The sequence below is a fragment of the Moschus berezovskii genome, chromosome 2 (genome assembly GCF_049115385.1).
Source record: "Moschus berezovskii isolate FMDL1 chromosome 2, NW_MosBer_1.0, whole genome shotgun sequence".
NCBI classification, from domain to species: domain Eukaryota; kingdom Metazoa; phylum Chordata; class Mammalia; order Artiodactyla; family Moschidae; genus Moschus; species Moschus berezovskii.
The window spans coordinates 134,269,637-134,287,823 of NC_142461.1; the positions used below are offsets into that span (position 1 = coordinate 134,269,637).

Below are 18,187 nucleotides of genomic sequence, written 5' to 3' on the forward strand. Positions count from 1 at the left end.
TGCAAATCAAAACCAAAATGAGATACCACCTCACACCTGTCAGAATGGCTATCGTTAAAAAGAACACAAATAACAAGCGCTGATGAGGATGTGGAGAAAAGGGAAACCCTGTGTGCTGTTGGTGGGCTTGTAAGTTGGTGCAGCCACTATGGAACACGGTAAGGAGTTTCCTCAAAAAAATAAAAAATAAAACTACCATACAATCCAGCAACTCCAATTCTGGGTATTTACCCAAAGAAAACCACCTAGAACAAAAAAATACTAAAAAAAAAAAAAAACAAAGAAAAACAAAGAAAACAAAAAACCAAAGAAAACAAAAATACTAACTCTATAAGAAAAACAAAGAAAACAAAAATACTAATTCTGTAAGAAACATACACACTAATGTTTACAGCAGCATCATTTGCAACAGTCAAGATATGAAAGCAACCTAAGTATCCATTGACAATGAATGGATAAAGATGTGGTAAGTATACAGTGGAATACTACTTAGCCATAAAAAATGAAATCATCTGTGACAACATGGATGAATCTAGATGGTACCACACTAAGTGACATAAGTCAGAGAAAAGGAAATACTGTATGATCTCATGTTTATGTGTAATCTAAAAAACAAAACAAACAAACTGAAAACGGACTCATAGATACAGAGAACAAACTAGATGATTGCCAGAAGGGAGGGGAGGTGGGCAACACAGGTGAAGGGGATTAAGCGGCAAAAGCCTCTAGCTCTAAAATAAGTAAGTCACAGAGATGTAATATACAGCATAAGGAATACGGTCAATAATACTGAAATAACTTCATATGGAAACAGATAGCTACTAGACTTAACAAGGGGATCATTTTGTAATGCATGCAAATGTCAAATCACTATGTAGTATGCCTGTTACAGTACACTATGTAATATTATATGTTAATTGTATTTCAGTTAACAGAATATTCAATTCTGCTTTAGAAAATAAGAGAAATGAATGCACAGGGAGAAAAGTTAATGAAGAATTAAAGCAAATAGCTTATGAGCCAGGCAAATTTTACAAAATATGTAAGATTAGTCAGTAACTTGAGATGTTGCTGCTGCTGCTGCTGCTGCTAAGTCACTTCAGTCGTGTCCGACTCTGTGTGACCCCATAGACGGAAGCCCACCAGGCTCCCCCATCCCTGGGATTCTCCAGGCAAGAACACTGGAGTGGGTTGCCATTTCCTTCTCCAATGTGTGAAAGTGGAAAGTGAAAAGTGAAAGTGAAGTCGCTCAGTCGCCTCCGACCCTTAGCGACCCCACGGACTGCAGCCTACCAGGCTCCTCCATCCATGGGATTTTCTAGGCAATAGTACTGGAGTGGCTTGCCATTGGGTATACATAAAGTAAGTATAGCGCTTAAATAATGAACTATAACGAACGTACTTGGAAACAGATGGAAAGAGCAAGAAATAATAGTCACAAAACACTAAATACGTGTGAGGCCGTGAATCATCAAATACCCATGACACACTTAAGATACAGGGGGCACATGAGGCATTCACTGTTTACAAGGTTTTAATCCAGCTGACCATTGGCTCCTCACCTCCTCCGCACAATGGATGCAAGATTAAATCCGTAACTGCTCATCAGGCTAATTACACTGCAGCTGTCAGCCAGAAGCACTTGCTCCCAAACCTGTGCAGCAAGTGTGCGTTTTGACTCCAGGCACCTTCTATGAACTGGGTCACTTTGTTCAAATCTCAACTCTGGTCCATACCCTTATCAAAGAAGATATGGACAGGACTGAGTATTCAGGTAGTGTCATCTTATGAGACTCCTACACCATACCTAAAATGTGCTAACCTACTCCATCTCTTTCACCTTGCTTCTTGCTGTGTGTTTTCAATTGATTTAATAAGCCATGTGATTCAAGCATCTCATTTTGGTCTGTAAGCCCTTGTTTTGTGAGCTCTTGGACAGCTTGCCTGATGTTATACTTACAGGCTTCCATTGTAGCAAGGTAATTCCCCACACAACAACAATATTTACAAGTTTTTAGCCTGGATAATAAATGGCATCACCTTGCACACATTTATCTGCCACTTGCTCATTCATCCAACATCATTTTTGTGACATTCTCCCATGGAAGAGTTGTAGATCTATTTATTTTCACAGCTATATCCACTGTATGAATATATCATAACGTGTTCATAAATTATCTTATTGATATAATGTAGGTTGTTTCTAGTTTTTAAGTACAGCACCCAGTGATGCTGTGATTATCCCTGGGCACATGTAAGAGAGTTGCTCTGAGAATTACACCTGGGAGTGCAAATTCTGGGTCAAAGAATTTGCACACCTTTAACTTGATTAAACATTGCCAAACTTCTCTCCAAGATGATTGTATCAATTTATACCCTTACCAGAAGAATATGAGTCCCTATGCTCTTAATCCTAGCCAACACTTGGCATTGTCAGACTTATACACTTTGCTGATCTAATGAATCAACAGACAAACTCTGGTTACAAGTAATAATTCTGGCGATTTAAAAGCCTTATGGCATTTCCTCATGAGAAAAAAAGTCTGGACACATTTTGTGTCATATTTTTGGACTTTCCTATCCTTCGTTTAAGGCCAAGTAAAGTTTCCTCTTTATTTTTCCAATTCTGTGAATACCAAAGGAAAAACAACTCTGCAACAGAATTTGTCTTTTTTTTCCCCCATAGGGATTAGGGTTTGGAAGAATACCATGTTGGCTGTTCTATATCACAAAAATAACCCTCTGGTTATAAAGGGGCACAAGAAAAAGAATTTAGCAGCATCCATGCAAATCAGTCATTGCTAAGTACATGACATAATGCTGGTGGGTCAGTAGCTGGACAACTATTACTCATAGGCTGGGAACACACTCATTTAAAAAATTCTAGAAAGTTGTTCCTTGCTCCCCCCCGAGGGGCTTGTTCCATACCTTAAATTTGACTATTAGAAATTAACTGTACTGGGGTCAAAATTTTTTCATATTTAAGGAACTCCCCAATAAACTCTCCAAAAATACAGTTGCTGCTGCTACTGCTGCTGCTAAGTCACTTCAGTCGTGTCCGACTCTGTGTGAGCCCATAGACGGAAGCCCACCAGGCTCCCCCGTCCCTGGGATTCTCCAGGCAAGAACACTGGAGTGGGTTGCCATTTCCTTCTCCAACGTGTGAAAGTGAAAAGTGAAGTCGCTCAGTCGTGTCCGACCCTTAGCGACCCCATGGACTGCAGCCTACCAGGCTCCTCCATCCATGGGATTTTCTAGGCAAGAGTACTGGAGTGGCTTGCCATTGAATCATCACCTTATTTGTCACATTTTTTTCAAAACCACAAAGGGAATGGGATATAGGACCTACAAATACTATTGGGTACAAGATAGAAGCCATCCTCAACTTACTCCTCTCCCTAATCCAGCCATTCGGACAGGTCAATCGGTACTCTTCATTTCTTGCTTAAACCTTTTGGATGACTTCACAAGAGCCCCAGCAGTGTTCTCAAAGTGTGGTCGAGGGGTCCCTTTTGGCTTCGGATGCTCTAAACTAACTGCTCAAAAAATGCAGATTCCTGAGTCCCAGGCCTTACACTCAGACTGTGAAGCCCTAGAACCTGTGTTTTCAACAAATTACCCAGTTTGATGAAAAAGAAAACTCTTTTACAATTGAGATGGATAGCTCACATTAAGTACTGAAATCATAAATATTTAATGATTTAACAAATAATTACAAAGTAAACAGCCATATAACCACAGCCTAAAACAAGAAAGACAGCCTCGCCAGAACTTCAGAAGTGCAAGGCTCCCTTTCCAATCACCTCCCTCTTCCCTAACTGGAACTACTCTTCCAAAGGTGAGCACTCCTAGTTAGATTCTTGTACTCAGTGAAGATGAGGACTACAGCAACAGGATACAGGGCACACTGCTTAGAGTATCACGTGAGGATGCTGCCTAATCTGTCCTTTGCAACCTCATCTTCTGCCTCTGCCCTCTTCGCTTTTCATTCTGAAGTCATTTGCAATCGGTTAGGTTTCATTGTACAATTACTGCCCTAATTCATTGCTCTTGTTTCCTGCTGTTTCTCCGCCTCAGTACTTGCTGGGGAGTGCCTGTACTTGCTGAGTCTTTCTATTAAATTCGTCCTTCAAGACCTGCTCAACTGTCCCTTTCATGTAAGCGTCTCCTGACTTTCACCCCTGTGCCTCAGCCAAGGCAGAACCTCACTCCTTCCACTGTGTGACTGAGAACATCTTACAAGGCAGAACGACTATTCTTTTACATGTCTATTCCCCTTCTTAGACCAGGAATTAGGGCAGAGGTTTATTTACATATTTTTAAAATTCTCTTTGGTATATAGCACAGGCTTCAGTAGGTGATCAACTGTTGCTCAATTTCCAGGTATGCACATCTTTGGAAAAGTAGCACACTGCACAATTAATGCCTCCAGGTATATCTGCATTAGATTATATTCTTTCTTTGCTATTGTCGTTCAATTGCTCAGTTGTGTCTGACTCTTTGCAACCCCATGAACTGCAGCATGCCAGGCTTCCCTGCCCTTCACCATCTCCTGGAGTTTGCTCAAACTCATGTTCATTGAGTCGATGATGCCATCCAAACATCTCATCCTCTGTCACCCCTTCTCCTCCGCCCTCAGTCTTTCCCAGAATCAGGGTCTTTTTCAATGAGTTGGCTCTTTATGTCAGGTGGCCAAAGTACTGGAGCTTCAGCTTCAGCATCAATCCTTCCAGTGAATATTCAGGGTTGATTTCCTTTGGGACTGATTGGTTTGATCTCCTTGCAGCCCAAGGGATGCTCAAACCCGCATCTCCTGCATCTCCAGCATTGCGGGCAGATTCTATAGCCACCGAGCCATCCACCTGTCAGGGAACAAACCAAGGTCAGACCTCAGGAGAACCCCGAGAGCCTGAGAGGGGGTTGGGGGTGGTGGTGGTGAAAGCAAGCGAAGGAAGAGGAATGAAATGCAAAGTGGGGCAAGTGGGGGAGCCAGAAAGATGTCGAGACCTCAGGGTGGGGTAGGCCATGCAGAGAAAGGAGCCGCCATGCTGCTCCAGGCGGCAGCAGGAAACCTGACTCACCCGGGTCTTCCTTTCTTCCTTGGACAAGACACCTAGCTGTCAGACTGCCGTGCCGCGTGGAAAGCCCAGACTACTCTGACTTCTTTACAACATCTTGTCCTGCCTCTAATCGCCCTCCCACTGTCCATCTGCTTCTGCGCGTCCATTCTTGTGTGAAAAATGCCACCTTATAAGTAACCTGCCTATTTCTCGACCTTAGCATACAGGGAAGGTGGAGCATTCAGTTCTTCAAAACTCCTACCCATCCACACTATGTGTGAGGAGGAGCGGAAGGCGACCACGAGGGACACGGAGGGGCCTTGTGCAGCTGCCCTGGCGTGCAGAGGATCTGGATCGTAAGCATCTGGGCAGCCTGCCACGGGAACCTTCTCAGCAATGTAAACAGTCCTTACGCAAATGAACCTGGACTGTGAGGCAAACTGAGATGCTGGAAGGACAGACGTGAGAAGAATGACTCAAAGTGCATATAATCCAGAAAAGATACTGCAAGACAAAATTCATACCTGTTATATCAGAATGTAGTCCGAAAGGGAGCCAACACTGCGTTTGACCTCTGGGATGGGAGTAGGAGTGGCTTTGAGCATGGAGAAGGTCAAGGTCAGTGTGGAGGCAGCACTCTTGGGAGATGGTTGCTTGTGAAATTAAGAGTGGAGTCCTGCGAACGGCAGACTTAGGGAGACTGGGCTCCTCTTTCCTCCCCTGAAGGACCACACAGTCTGCAGAAGGGTCTCAGCAGTACTGCACCAGTACTGTGGCTGGAGGGCCCAGTTCACTGCAACAAAACAGGGGCAGTGACACACGGGAACACCAGAGGCTACCCAGAAACCAATTTTGTCCGTTTGGCTGGGGAAGCCCAGTGGAAGAATGACAAAAGTCCCAGAAGTTCCTGGAGTAGGGGCACCTTCAAGAAGATACAAGTTTCAGTTCAGTTCAGTTCAATTCAGTTCAGTTCAGTCGCTCAGTCGTGTCCAACTCTCCGTGACCCCATGAATCACAGCACCCCAGGCCTCCCTGTCCATCACCAACTCCCGGAGTTCACTTAAACTCATGTCCATTGAGCCGGTGATGCCATCCAGCCATCTCATTCTCTGTTGTCCCCTTCTCCTCCCGCCCCCAATCCCTCCCAGCATCAGACTCTTTTCCAGTGAGTCAACTAGTCGCATGAGGTGGCCAAAGTATTGGAGTTTCAGATACAAGTTTATACCTGCCTTAATGATTAATCAGAAAAAGAAAAGAGGTGTGACTGTAACATCAGATTAAAGCTGCTCCTAATGTTATGAATATATAAATGGTGTGTGTGTGTGTGTGCGTGCATGGCTTCCCCTGTAGTTCAGTTGGTAAAGAATCTGCCTGCAATGCAGGAGACTGGGTTCGATTTGATCCCTGGGTCTGGAAGATCCCCTGGAGAAGGGAATGTCAACCCACTCCAGTATTCCTGCCTGGAGAATCCCACGGACAGAGGAGCCCGGCAGGCTACAGTTCAGGGGGTCACAAGAGTTGGGCACAACTTGGCGACTAAACCACCACACACACACCCCACCCCAGACTGGGCTTCCCCAGGGGCTCAGAATATATATCATACGTTCACATCTCACACATGGTAGGTTCTCAATATTCAGTTCAGCATAGATAACTAATATCATACAAAGAATACAAAAAGCGCCATACATACATATTCACTGAATCAGTTCCTAATTTTTGTTGCTCTTTTCAAAAAGATAAACATAGAATTTTGTTATCGTTTTTATTTCACTGTAAACTGCTTTTGAAGCAAGATCTTTTTTAAACAAATAACATTCCAACGTTCCCTCTGATTCTTAAAATTAATGTATGCTTAATGTTGAACGTTTTGATTAAAAGGATAAAAAATGATCTATAACACTGTCATCAAGAGATAACTGCTGCTAAGATTTCATAAATTTCCTTTCATATTTAGCTAAAGTGATTATAATTTGTTCAGTCTTGTCCTATTTTGACTGCTACTATTGTGTCATGATCATTTCCCAAGGTTATTAAATATTAATTAAATGTATTCCATCACATCGATGTACTATAATTTAACCAATTCATCATCTCAAGTGTCTTGGTTTTTCAATTTTGTAAATAAAGTTGTGATAAATATCTTATTAAATGTTTATAAAGTTGGATAATACCCTAGAAATGAATCTGTTGGATCTACTTGTATAAATACTTTGAAACTTTTGGCTCAATTTGCCAAGTTACTCTTCTAATGTTTGTTTACCTTTTGACCAGCAATTTACATAAGAACGCCTAAACTTACCAATACCAGAAGTATTCAGAAAATTTTATTTAAGAAATATATTTATGGTCGGAAAAAACTCACACTCTGTCGCTATGAGACTGCTGTTACAGTACAAGCTGAAAAAAAAAAAAGGCAGCGCTAGTTTCTATTACTAAGAAGTCAAAGTCTTTAACATTCTTGACTCCCATATACTACTGCCAATCCTGGGCAGGCAGATGAGTCATGATATATAAATCCCAGTAAGACAACAATAAAATCCAAACTGTAACATGGCAATTGTACGTGAACATGATTTACTTTTCTGTCAATAGTTCTAAATCTCTTACTGTACAATCCATGCATTGTCTTTTCCAAGCGTCTGCTCCTAGAAGGCAGTGTTGAGTAATCTGTTGTGACAATTAGCCCAACTCATTAATATTAACACACTCGATTTCCTCATATCTGAACTACAGTGTAGTGAAAGCACTTGGCGCAGAGGGTGTTTTTTGAACCCATTCTGCTTTTGTTTCCTCTTCCTGATATGCACTTCTACCTGATACACACTTGTGTCTGATACATTCACCACCTCTTCTAATCCAACTGAAAGGGAACAAACGTACAGGCTCTCTGCAAGTCAAGAGAGCAGGACACTGGCTCTTTGTCTGCCCCCTCTTCCTGCAGATCTATCCCCAATACTCCATCCATCACTGCCATCCGTCCCAGGTCAAGAGCACACCTTTGTGGTGAGCTTAGAGGAATTTATGTTGGGGTGATCACTTTTCTGTCTCTTCTTTTTCTCCTTCAGAAGAGTTATGGATTTGGGTACTTTTTCCTTGGTTTTTCACTTCTTCCAAGAGTTATGTCCTCTTTAGTTAACTTCTCACAAGTGCACTAACCTTCTTTTTGTCTCATCTCCTCCCACTTTCTTTCAACGCTTGCCCATTTCCTTCAAGAAAGTTCTCTTTCTTGACGTGATCTTTTCCTATTCTTTACTCCACGTCTAGGTTAACAAGTCATACACCTTTGTAAAGGGAACAAACAAAGTCTTCCATCCACTGTCATGGTGAATGCTTTAACAGGGGGTCTTGGACTGGTGGGTGGGTCACCTGCACAGCGTAGACCTGACGAGGCGAGCGCAGAGACAAGGTGGGAGAGTGCGCACAGACTTGCCGTCAATCTCGGCAAACGGGGTGAAGAGTAAAAGCCAAACACGGGATTGTGAGGAACAAGAACGAGAATGAAGCGTGCAAACGGAAGATGGTCTGCATTAACTTCAGAGGCTGAGCAGAGTATTTTTTTTACCTACTCTCCACTTTGTCTTGTGGAGTTAGCTGAGAGTTATTAATGGCCAGTGCCTTAGTCCATCGGAGAAGGCAATGGCAAGCCACTCCAGTGTTCTTGCCTAGAAAATCCCATGGACGGAGGAGCCTGGTAGGCTGCAGTCCGTGGAGTTGCTAAGGGTCGGACACGACTGAGTGACTTCACTTTCACTTTCCACTTTCACACATTGGAGAAGGAAACGGCAACCCACTCCAGTGTTCTTGCCTGGAGAATCCCAGGGACGGGGGAGCCTGGTGGGCGTCCGTCTATGGGGTCACACAGAGTCGGACACGACTGAAGTGATTTAGCAGCAGCAGCAGCAGCCTTAGTCCATTCAGGCTGCTATGACAAAAAGTACCATAGATATGCTGACTTAAAAAACAAACATTTATTTCTCACAGTCTGGAAACTGGGAAACACAGGATCACGACACTGGCAGATGATTCCGTGTGTGGTGACGGGCCACTTTCTGGTTCATATATGGTTGTCTTCTCACTATGCCCTCACATAATGGAAGGGTCAAGAGAGTGCTCAGCAGTCTTGTTTATAAGAACACTAATCCCATTCATGAGGGCCTCACCCTTGTGACCTAATCATCTCCCCGTGGCTCACCTTCTAATAGCATCACTCTGGAGGATGGCATTTCAATATATGAATATGGTAAGGACACAAACATTCGGTCTGTAGCAGCCAGGAATGAGTGGACAGCAGGTAGTGTGATGAGGCCTGAAACAGTGTCATGGAACAGTTAACTATACAGGGCCTACACAATGAAGGCCAGAAAGAAGCGTTAGTCGCTCAGTTGTGTCCACCTCTTTGCAACCCCATGGACTGTAGCCTGCCAGGCTCCTCTGTCCATGAAACCCTCCAGGCAAGAATACTGGAATGGGTAGCCATTTCCTTCTCCAGGGGATCTTCCCGACCCAGGGACTGAACCCAAGTCTCTGGCATTGCAGCCAGATTCTTTACCAGCTAGGCCATTGGGAAGCCCGAAAATGGGGAAAAGGTGGGAAGAAATGAGAGGATGCTACCAGAGAGGATGGGGGAGGAAGAAAAACAGGGCACTATTCCCTATAAAATGTCCATAAATTCTCTGTAGATATCTTTTCAAAAGTTTTCATTTACATTATCTTCTGTCTTAAAGACAAGCTTTTACCTTTTATTAACATTTAATGCTTTTTTCCTCTCACATTCCAAAATTCTTTATTTGTAAAATGTGAGGACTATTGTCCCTGAATACAAGTTTTTTAAATTTTCATATTGGAGCATAGTTAATAAAACCAGAATTACTCAATTAAATGTTTGGTTGTATCTACTGCCTAATATTATATCAGTATTTTTCTGCTCTTTATATTAGCAATGTATAGCATAACTGTCCTTATCTGTAGAAGTTAATCGGATTAGATGACTGCCAAGATCCTACTTGGCTCCCCACTAAGTCTGTAATTGGATGTTTTCATTTGCATTCTATAAGGACTTATAGCCCATCCTGGGAATCTATAATTTTCTTTTCTTTTCCAACAAGAATTGTAATATGAGTTCGAAGTAACCAACTTATTGGAAACTAAACTAGTTGTATGTTGAATTTCTGAAAATTATTGGAAAATATTTTGAATGTACAAAGGTGGTTGAAGTAGGTGAACTTCACAGTCCTTTACGTCTTAAAATTCTATATTGGCCTGTAATGAAGATTTGTTTATTTTTAAGAAGAGCAAGTGTCTTTAAAGTCATGACTCTTGAAATAATCAGTTATATATTAGCATACCTTTAAAAAACTTGTTTATAATCTTCATATATTTTAAAACATTCAAACCTCTACACACTAAAAACACCAATTTAATCAACATACACATCCAAAACTTTAAATGTCACACTGAAAAATAAGGGAAATTTAAATTAAATTTCTGATAACATGACTATTACGCACGACTCAGTTAACTGCAGGGCCACCGCCATACAGAGAAAATCAGTTAGGTGTAGAGTGGTTCCGGGCTTCCCGGGGTAAGAGGGGAAGAATCTACCTGCAGTGCAGGAGGTGAGGGTTTGACCTCAAAAGAGCCCCCTGAGAAGGAAATGGCAACCCACTCCAGTGTTCCTGTCTGGGAAATCCCTTGGACAGAGGAGCCTGGTGGACTACAGTCCATGTGGTTGCAAAAGAGTAGGACATGACTGAGCAACTAAACAACAAGGGAATTGTTCTAAGGCAGCCACAGAAGAAAGAGGATAAAATTATACAATATCTCAGATCTTACCGGTCACAAGCCATGTTCTTCCTTCTCTCCTCTAAGAACCTCTAAAATCATTTGTTCTTTTGTTTTGAATCACTGAAGCATTTTAAAGGAATCTTTCTAAAAGCAATCGAGTAATGCTCTTCCAGGAAAATTTTCATTCTAATGTCAGAACCACCACCAACTTTCTACATCATTTTTTATTCAAAACTTTATTTTAGTTTCACAATGCAGAAATATTTTTTTGTCCAAAAGTTCCTTATTTTTGCAAATGCACTAATCATTCTAATAATCACTTTTAAGATCCTATTAAACATACATTTACTGAATTCAACAGATGTGTAAAATATACTTACAGAATAGAATGGAATACAGAATAATATGAAACCAGAATACAATGGAATATAGAATAATCCAAAACCAGAATTGTTACCTTATGGGATGGAATGCTTTTCCTTAACAAACCACCAGGGCCTGGGCATGGCAGGAGACTGTGTTTTGTGAGGGAGATGTCAAGGTGGCACTAGCAAAGAAAATGGTAAGGAAATGAATTTATTTAGAATCAATGCTTCTTTATCTGAGTTGTCTCAGATACAGGTGAATGTCTCAACTCTCTTTTTGAACAGCCATATTAACTACAGTGTTGTCATACAGACATACAGAATTGGATGCTAAAAGCTTAAAATATTTTCTTTTCTTCATTTTCCTTCCTCCCACCATTTCCCTCAGCATCATGGGTGTTTAAAGCAATGCAAAGTGGGCCAAAAATGCCATTCTTAATGTGGGAAGAACATACTATCTAAATGTGCTCAGAAAACAAACAAGAGACTTCCATGTTTAACTGTAGACATAACCAGTTACAAGTCAGAAGAAAATGTATCTGCCCAGACACATTTCCTTTTCAGCACTGTATTCTATGCTGGCCAGAGATACAAGTTTGGGAAGAGGAGTTCATGTCATTTCTTCCAACTCTGGAAACAATTCTACTGGGAGGCTCAACTGTTCAGGTAAGACTACTCATTTCATGACTGATGAATCACTGATTGTACACCTTTACGGAAGTAAATTATTTTTCTCGAGCTGTTCAGAACCATTAATGTGTGCAAAACATCAAGATTCCAGAGAGGAACTGGAAGAAAATAATCATGCATATTTCATTTGTTCATTTGAAAACTGAACAAATTTAACCTATATCTTTACCTGTGTCTTTCCAAGAAGTTGTTTTTATTACAACCCAAGTTAACTTTCTCTTTAGAACAGGGTCCAAAACTGCAAATCTGAGACAATGAGGCTAAGACACACTTCCAGTAGTGATTTTTCAATTGAAGAAAAAGTCAAGGAAGCATGGTTATTCATATGATACAGTAACACAACTATTCCTGACAGAACATTCCACTAACACAGGAGATTTAATTATATATATTCCATTGTGACATTACTCATTCCTATAACATGCTTTTGCAAAAAGAAAAAGGTTCAGTACTTTAATAAGGTCTTTTTCGTTCAATGTTATCAGCCCATCCATTGCTGCAACATAAAGATGTGGTATGAAGAATTTCCCATCTCAAAGAATGCCTTGTATAGCCATCAGCAAAGTAGGCACACTCTGGGAGGCCAGCCAGGATGTGGGAATGGCCTCCTATAAAACCGAGTTTGTATATGAACATTAAAACGTAATTTTACCTGTATTTGCAGTCGTTTTATATTTACTAAACGCTCTCTAGCCTTCAAGAACACAATCCTAAAATTCGAGGAATTCTTTCCTTGCCCCATTTTTGCAAAGAAAGGAAAAAGAGATTCTAAAATAAATTTCCTAATTTCTTGGCAACGGTTTTAAGTACATTTTTGGAGGTGTTTTAATACTTTGGTTAGAAAAAGTTCACGCAAACCAAATTTAAAAATTCTACAGCGTGCCCTGGGAGCTCAATTTTAACACATCCCAGGGCTGTTCTAGCGCCGTCGGATTTTTACACCATGGAAATAGAAAATATTAACCAGTGAAATAACAAGCAGGTTTTCAGGACAGTTGACAAGGCTGGAATGAAGCTACCCAACAAGCCAGACAGTTGTCAAAGCCGCACTTCGGATCCGTGGGTTCCCATTCCTTCCCACCTTCCTAGGCCAGGGCGGTGGTGGGGAGGGGGCAAGATGGGCGAAGCAGAGACCCACAGGGACTGCCAGCCTCTCCTCCAGCCCCGCGCACCTGCCAGCCTCCCCTCCGCCCCGGCTTCGCGGCCGCAGCCAGCTTCCGCGGGCCCCGGGGGCGGCGGCGGGGGCGGGCCGCCCGGGTCAGTGGGCCGAGCGTGCCGTGTTCCAAGTCAGCCTCCCGGGGGCTGCTGGATCGGCGGGGCGAGCGCTTTGAAATACTATATCGGGAACCTCACACATTACACCATTTTTTCTAAAATTGCAAACCTTCCCAGTTCACCCGGCAGCTGGCAGGCCTCCCGTTTCCCTGCCCGCCACCCCCGTTTTCTTCCCCCGCCGCGCGCCCCGCGCCGGGCGCCCGCTTGGTTCCTCCCAGCTGCCGCGCGAACGGGCCGGCCTCCGGGTTCCGCGGGGCGGGGGCGGCGGGAAGAGGCCGGGCCCGGACCGCGGCGGCCGCCGCCCCCGCCCCCGCCGCGCGGCCCACGCCGGGATCTGCGTCACTCGGCCGCGCGGGGGCGGGAGCCGGAGCGGCGCATGGAGCAAGAGCGGAATCTCCCAGCGTGACAGCGCGCGGCGGGGGCGGCGGCGGAGGCGGCCGGGGGAGGGGAGGCTGCGGCGCGCGCGGGGCGGGGCGGGGAGCAGGGGGACGGCGCGGCGGGGGAGGGGAGCGTGCGGCGCGCGCGGAGAGGGGCGCGGCGCGGCGCGGAGCAGGGGGAGGGCGCGGCGGGGGAGGCGCCGCCGCCTCAGCCGCCCGCGCGCCCGCGTCGGGAGGAGCCGCCGCCGCCGCCGCCGCGGCCGCGCGAGTGCCGTCGGGGCTGGCGGGCGGGAAGGAGCGGCGGGCCCGAGCTGGAGGGGGGGCGTAGGGAGGGCGCGCCCACCAGCTTCCCTTCCCCCCTCGATGGGAGCGGGGGCGTCCCGGCCGCCGCAGCCGCCTGAGGAGGCCGAGCCGGGGGCCGCGTCTTCGGAGCTGGGGCCGAGGCGTCCTCTGGGGAGAGCGCGCCGAGACCGCTGCAGCCGCTGGCCGCGTACGTACCGACGAGCGTCCGCCGGGCGCCGGCCGCCTCAGTGCCCGGGCGCACCTGGGGCGGCGCAGCGCCGGCACTCGGGGGGCGCGCGGCCGCCGCCGGAAGCAGAGGCCGGCCTCGGGCTCTCGTGGGCGATTCCCGGAGAGAGTCGGTGCGCAGGGGCAGCGAGGAGAGGGCGAGGCGGGCCGCGGGGCCGGGCTGTGCGCTCCGCTCCCGGAGCGCCGGGGTGCGCGCCCACTCTTCCGACCCGGCTGTGGCCGCCGCGCGCGGCGCGGGGCGCTCGTGGGGGGTGCGCGGTGGCAGCGCGCGCCGGCCCCGGAGTTTTGCAGCCTCTTTCCGCAGAGGCAGACTCTTTTTGTTGGTTTGTTTACTTTAGAGTCTTAATTTTCGTCCTGAGTATCCGCTCCTTCGGTATGTAGTCGTTTTCTTTTTAAAGGCGGAAGGAGAGTTTTGCTTGAAAGTGGCTTGCAGAAACTTGGCGCCGAGGTGAGAGGGAAGCGAGAGACTCATTTGTGCTCGCTAAGGCCGAGTATGGAATTTGCCAACACATGTGGGACTTACAAGCCTTGGATGCAGAAGTCTGTGACCTTATTTATGGAGAAACGTTGCGAGTGCAGTCAGATGCTTTGGGACTGCAGCTTCGCAGTTCACAAGGCTCAAGATGTGAAAGGACACTTCGAGTGAGCCTGAATTTTGTAAGATTTTGGGCGAAAGGATAGTTGAATTGGAATATGCATTTTAGGTTCTGCAGACCAAGTTTTGCAGCAGGTGATCTGGAGGAATCCTTGACTTGCATATACTTAATTCCTCACTGAGAAAGATTCAGGAGGCAGGGAAAAATTTGGGGGTAGCTGTCAATTTAAAATTTCCTTCAGAAAGAGTTGGTTTGGAGTAACCTGTCACAACCAATTGGTTTGCCAGTGACATGTCTGCAGACTTAAGGAGTGCAAAGATCAGAGCTGAGAGGGAAATACTCACATCTTGTTTAAAAATATTTTGGCAGTTTTAATAGATAATATTAGATTGCATAGGAACAGTGAAACAGAATTTTAAAAAGATTAGTCACGTAGGAAATGCTAGGCTGTTTTGTTGAAGTGTGCACACAATGAAATACCTTCTTAGATTTTCACTTTTTTGAAAAATTTCCCTGTAAACCATATCAGATTATGACATGTCGGAATTTTTGTGTGGGTTTTAAGAAGGAATAGTGGGAGAAAAGATGCATAGGATTTACTTTCTCTATTTTGGATGGGAGCTGATGTTTTCCAGAAGACTTGAAAAGCTGCTCTAGTCCAGCCTAAGGGCCAGTAAAAGCGTCTCTTAGATTCAGGGGTGTCCTTTTTCCTCCATTTTCCGGTACTTGAAACATTTAATACTGTCTTTTCGTTAAGTTTTAAAAATTATATTCTCCTTGTAGGTATTATTGTGCATGTTAGGATTCTCTTTGGAGAAGGAAATGGCAACCCACTCCAGTATTCTTGCCTCGAGAATCCCACGGACAGAGGAGCCTGGTGGCTACCGTCCATGGGGTCACAAAGAGTTGGACACGACTGAGTGATTGAGCAGCAGGATTCTTTTGAGAGTTTATATATATCTGCAAGGTCAGCCTACTTTATTTCTGTTTGGGTATTAGTTATTGGGAAATCAGGTCATGAAAGAAAATTCCAAAGAACCATTGGAAGGTTTCTCGTTTTAAATATATTATTTTTAGCAGCTTGCACGAAAGTTAATATGCCAGTCTGGTATTAGGAAAATTTTGTTTTCCTTGGCTGTGGTGATTTCCTATTACGTGTGAGTAAGTCAGTGATAATAATAAAAACATTGAGGAATTGTAGATTTTTGTTTCATTCTTCCTGCTAATTGTGGGTGTAGGGAACATGACAGAAATCCTTAGGAATACTGTAGCCGATACAAGAAAATTTAGTGAGCTTATATAGCTAATAAGTAATTTGCTATATCCAGTGAATATATCTTTCCTTGTTTGAGAATTAACAAAACTAAATAATATCGGTTAAATTAATGAAAAATTTTCCTTTTTTGTTGACTAGTAACATCCATTACCCTGTAGAAAATTATATTTCCATTCTCCTTGTTATTTCGAGAATCAGTTAAAAGCATTAGGTATTTTCTTTTAATCACATTTTAAGAGCATATTGGCTTCTTATTAAAGATTTTGGGGATTTGTACCATGGCTGTTTTGAAAGAAAAAATTATAATGTAGGACAAAGTGGCTGAGACCTTTGAAGAATTCATTGCATGAACTTTAAATATTTAAAGTAAAAAATGGTTGCATGGAAACAGAAGTATGTCAGGTTTTTGTGTCTGTTAACCTAGACTCTAGGTTATTAGGTCTGTTAACCTAATACTTGGCTTCATCTGGTCCATTATAAGTCTGATTGTTTTCGTTGATGCTGTGCATGTACAGTATTGGGAATAAAAGCTTTGTAAAATTTACCCTTAAGTGTGAAGCCGTATTCTGGATACCACAGAAGTATGATACATTTTATGTTACTTCCCCGGAAATGACCATTTTATAATACTTTTTAAAGAGGTTAAGATCTTCGTTAGTATAATCGTCTTTGTATGCATATTTCATAAAATTTATTAAAATAATAAGGAATAAATAGTGCCCACTTAAGCTTAATATAAGGTTCCTAGCCCCTTTGTTTTGGATTTAGTTTTAACTGTTTCGTTCATTCCTTTTAGTAGAATGAAGAATAGTACAGTTATTATATTAAATGCAAATTTGCCTTTTGATCTGACATTTTCAATAACTAGTACAATAGTAGAATATACTCTCTTAAACTTAATAATGAAACAAGTGGGAAGTTGATGTTAGAGAAGTTGATGTTGGGGAAAAAATCGTAATCCTTGTCAGAATTCTCACAGCTAACATATACCATTAAGATGTCAAATAGTTTGTCATTTATCAATACATTGTATTTAGAGAGTTGCATCTTAATTTGTAGTGTATGTAAATTTAATAATTTTCAAATAGGAATTTCTGAAATAAATAAAATTTTATTTGTACTGTATGTACACCACATGCTCAGACGGCACTTAATGTTTGGTGACTAACTTGACTGTTAGTTGACTGAAGAATTTCCAGTCATATTATATGAAATACTAGTGTTTACCTGTTGTTATCACAGTTAATGCATCCTTACTGTTTAATTTCAAAAATAAATCTGATTTTCCAATACTGATAAATTTAAGCTTACACCTTGAATAATTAAAATTTTAAGAGGTTTATATGAAGTTTTTTCCAGCTTCATTCAGAATTCAGAAAAAAAAAATCAGTGGGCGAGAACATTTTAAGTTTGCTAAATTATTGTTAATGTATTAGAAAATATATGTTTAATTCATAGATATTACAGTAATAAGATCCAAAAAGTTTTTTTTTTTTGGCTTTTTAAAAAAATATTTTTTTTTGTAACTTTTATTTATTTATTTATTTTTATATGAATTTGCCCCGGGTTTACATAAGTTCCCCCTCCTGATAAATAAAATAATAAAAATATTTATTTTTAACTGGAAGATAACTGCTTTACAGTATTATGTTGGTTTCTCAAAAATATCTTGCTTTAAGATATATTCCTGAATGCTTAATAATAAATATGCCTGGTTAAATCATTTGATACTTGAAGCTCATACATAAGAGTTAGTACCTGGACCACCCTGCAATCTTAAATAACCCATGATGTAACTAAGCTACACTTAGTTATTTTAGGTTGAATTCTGGGACTAGGGAAAAAATTTAGAATAATTCACTCCTAGGCTTAAGGGTTGTCCAGATTCTGGCTTGTCTTTTCAATCTCAACCTGTAAGGTACCCATTGCACCCTCTCCCCAGGCTCCTATACCTTCAGGCTGTGTGCTTAGTCACTCAGTCATGTCCGACTCTTTTCGACCCTATGGACTATAGCCCACCAGGTTCCTCTGTCCATGGAATTCTTCAGGCAAGAGTACTGTCGTGGGTAGGCATTGGCTTCTCCAGGGGATCAAACCTGCGTCTCCTGCATTGCAGGCAGATTCTTTACCGTCTGAGCAACCAGAGAAACCCATACCTTCAGGCTACATTCTCCCAAACCTGGCCATACCTCAGAGGTTTTAAATGTAGCCACCCACTTCAGATTTCCTATTT

The 18,187-nt window shown here is 43.0% G+C and overlaps 1 protein-coding gene and 1 long non-coding RNA gene across 7 annotated transcripts in view; one reads left to right on the forward strand and one right to left on the reverse strand.

The window, feature by feature from the left end:
• Window positions 1-3,688: 3,688 nt before the first annotated feature.
• LOC129537684 (uncharacterized) lies at window positions 3,689-13,498 on the reverse strand. 5 transcript variants are annotated; one of them, XR_008682080.2, is made up of 7 exons: window positions 12,555-13,498; window positions 12,072-12,172; window positions 11,305-11,394; window positions 9,256-9,369; window positions 7,426-7,460; window positions 5,585-5,853; window positions 3,689-4,862 (listed from the first exon to the last, which is right to left on the reverse strand). It is a non-coding gene; the product is annotated as an uncharacterized LOC129537684 (long non-coding RNA). The 5 variants fall into 5 exon arrangements; XR_008682077.2 differs by lacking the exon at window positions 7,426-7,460 and having other exon boundaries at window positions 12,555-13,496; XR_008682078.2 differs by lacking the exons at window positions 7,426-7,460; window positions 9,256-9,369 and having other exon boundaries at window positions 12,555-13,494.
• A 407-nt stretch (window positions 13,499-13,905) lies between these two features.
• Window positions 13,906-18,187, forward strand: part of NAB1 (NGFI-A binding protein 1) — a 48,747-nt gene continuing 44,465 nt past the window's right edge. For both annotated transcript variants that reach the window (XM_055397352.2, XM_055397353.2), the window contains exon 1: window positions 13,906-14,044. The gene's annotated coding sequence lies outside the window, so the exon portion shown is untranslated. The remainder of the gene's footprint in view (window positions 14,045-18,187) is intronic.